General features: G+C 54.5%; 1 non-coding gene across 1 annotated transcript; it reads left to right on the top strand.

Annotated features, from left to right (window-relative positions):
• Window positions 1-2,318: 2,318 nt before the first annotated feature.
• Window positions 2,319-2,509, top strand: LOC116627031. The gene has a single exon (XR_004298399.1). It is a non-coding gene; the product is annotated as a U2 spliceosomal RNA (small nuclear RNA).
• The last annotated feature ends 677 nt before the right edge of the window (window positions 2,510-3,186 follow it).

Genomic DNA, 3,186 nt, shown 5'->3' with positions numbered 1-3,186 from the left:
GACTGAGCCAACCAGGCGCCCCCTAGAATGGGAAATCATGACTTTACCATGGGAAATACTCCTTTGCCATGACAGAACACGCAGCTCTGCAATCCGAAGCACCTCATTCTAAAGATCAAAACGCCCGCAAAGTTAACTTAGTGAGCACACGATGGCCTCGTAAGCGTGAGAGCGAGCAGAACTGTAGTAGAACACAGCGAAGGTTCTAAGTGTCACAAGCCACAAGAGGTTTGCTAATCCCTTTGTATATGTACGGATCACACGATATACTATTTATTCATTCATTTATTCGACTAAATAGACTAAGCGTCCGGGTGCTGTTCAAAGCGCCGGAGATGTAAATGTGGACAACACAGACCAAGATCCCTGCTCTAGAGCTTACACGCCGTTGAGCTAAAAGGCAATAGACACGTGTTTAAACGTGGAGGGATCCCGTGCTACGGAATACAAGAAAGCCAGGTAAGGGAGAAGCCGGGGCCCTGGGTGGAGGAGGGAAGATGAAGCCCAGGAGTCTATGCCGGCTGTTCATATTCTCACTTTCTACATGAGGAGGCTGCAGAGAAGTGACTTGCCTGAGATACTTTCCCTGTGTTTGGCTCTCCCAGATGTACTATATCCCAACCATGTCTCGTCATTCCCAATAATGATGTGCACTAATTTCTCATGTCATCATCTCCCAGTTTAGAGATAACGGGTGGAAGGGGGAGGGTGAATCGAGGAGGCCAAGGAACACACTAGGTCACACTAGGTGAACCGGGCTTAGAGGCCAGGTATTCGGAGCCGATGCTCTTAGGTGCTGCAGCCGACGGCGGCTTGCGGCCCGTCTGCGGGAAGGAGACCTGTGTGTCAGGCTCAGCAACACTTAGTCTCCTCGGGGGCTGCGCACACGAGAATCACTCTTCTCGGGGCGCCTGGGTGGCGCAGTCGTTAAGCATCTGCCTTCCGCTCGGGTCATGATCCCAGGGTCCTGGGATCGAGTCCTGCATCGGGCTCCCTGCCCAGCGGGGAGCCTGCTTCACCCTCTCCCCCCCCACCCCCCACCCCCCGCTGTGTTCCCTCTCTCGCTGTCGCGCTCTGTCAAATAAATAAATAAAACCTTTAAAAAAAAGAATCGCTCTTCTCCTTTCTTGGTGCCCTTTCTAGGCCCTGTGCTCTCGGCTTCCCAGGCCCAGCCGGCCTCTTCCACTAAGCCAAGGGTGTGGTCCTGGCGAGTTGCTCCACCTCTGTGCCTCAGCTGCTCCATCTGTAGGTAAACTTTGCAAGTTTGACCTGAAGAAAGCACTGAGCACGGGTGTGACCCAAACAAGAAGCGTGTCTATTTTATTGCGTACATCGCTCCATCTCTTCAGTGCCACAGCCGTGACCTCTTCACTGGTGCCTCGTGGGACCCAGGACCCATATTCTATTTTTTTTTTTTAAAGATTTTATTTATTTATTTGACAGAGAGATAGACAGAAGAGCACAAGCAGAGGGAGTGGCAGAGGGAGAGGGAGAAGCAGGCTCTGCACTGAGCAGGGAACCCAATGTGGGACTCGATCCCAGGACCCTGAGATCATGACCTGAGCCGAAGGCAGATGCTTAACCATCTGAGCCACCCAGGCGCCCCAGGACCCATATTCTAGATGACTGACACCAAGGTCACCTCATTAGCTACGTCTGCGTTCCCTAAATCCCTCTAAGGGAGGTACGAAGGTTACCACTTCTCCACTGGGGAAACGGAGGCTCAGGAGGTGAGGTAGTTTGCCCACGGGCCCTGCTGATGGGGCAGGGTGGCCACCCTGTCAGGGCCCCGTCTCGGGTCCCAACTTGACTCTGGAGCCCTTTCCAGGTGACCCCACCGGGCGCTTCTGGGTTGGTTCCCAGCGGCCTGGACCCAGGAAGCCTGTAGGGTCCTACCGTGATGACCCGACGAGTGTCCTGGAAACGCGGGCCACTCTGCCCCAGGCCCTTCCACAGCCCCCCTCTCCAGACACATCCCCAATTCCCTTGGTCTCCCCTCAGGCCAGCAAAAGCTTTACACCGAGGAGGGAGCTGGGCCGCCGCCCAGGTTCCTCTCCGGCGCGGCCACGCCTCCCTGCGCGGAAGGGGCGGGGCATTCTAATTAGAAATGGCGCTCCGGGGCGAGCGACGGAGCAACGCCAGACGCACCGTTCCTCTTTTAAAATGTAGAGAACTAAAAACTCTGCACCAGGGCGGTGACTGCCACGGCACTGTCCGAGAAGGGAGGGAAGCGAGCGGTGGGATGAGCGCGACTTGGCTCACCGTGAGTGCGATATGGCTGGCGGCGCGGCGGTGGCGGCGAGGGCGGGACGTTGGGTATCGCTTCTCGGCCTTTTGGCTAAGATCAAGTGTAGTATCTGTTCTTATCAGTTTAATATCTGATACGTCCTTTACCCGAGGACAATATATTAAATGGATTTTTGGAGCCGGGAGATGGCCTAGGAGCTTGCTCCGCCCACTCCGCGCATCGACCTGGTATTGCAGTGCTTCCGGGAACGGTGCACCCTTCGGGGGTTAAATGCTTGGTATCTAATGACAGGTTGTTGTTGTTGTTTCACCTAATTTTTTTTTTTTTGGTGTGTGAGTTGGTTTTTCTAAGGTGCTTTGTTCGCTACTGCTGAGATTGTAAATCCTATCTTAGCTAAAGCTTACTTAGGGACTTGTTTCTTGCTGTGTTTTGTGTTTTTTTTCTCGCTTTTGGGTTACAGTCGGAAGGAGTTGTGTCTTCTTCTATCGGCTGGTGAAGAGACGGAACTGGTCAGGATCCCCTTTTCTTTTTTTTTTTAGGAGTTTATTTATTTGACACAGACAGACCGCGAGAGAGAAGCAGGCCTCCCGCCGAGCGGGGACCCCGATCCCAGGACCCCAGGATCATGACCCGAGCCGAAGGCAGACGCTCAACGACTGAGCCACCCAGGATACCATCGATCTCTCGTCTTCTCCTGCCTTTGGGGTTGAAGCAGTTTACTTCGTTAAACCGCGGTTATTTTTAAATGCGATGTAGGAGCGCACACAGGCCACCCATCTTCCCAGAGCATACCAGAACGCGCCTGGCCAGGCGCCTGGGTGGCTCAGTGGGTTAAGCATCTGCCTTCGGCTCAGGTCGTCATGATCCCAGGGTCCTGGGATCGAGCCCCCCTCGGGCTCCCTGCTCAGCGGGGAGCCTGCCTCTCCCTCCCTCTGCCT

This window comes from Phoca vitulina, unplaced genomic scaffold (assembly GCF_004348235.1).
Source record: "Phoca vitulina isolate PV1807 unplaced genomic scaffold, GSC_HSeal_1.0 scaffold92, whole genome shotgun sequence".
Lineage (NCBI taxonomy): Eukaryota > Metazoa > Chordata > Mammalia > Carnivora > Phocidae > Phoca > Phoca vitulina.
The sequence above is the reverse complement of the archived record's forward strand: the minus strand, read 5'-3'. Positions and strand labels throughout refer to the sequence as shown.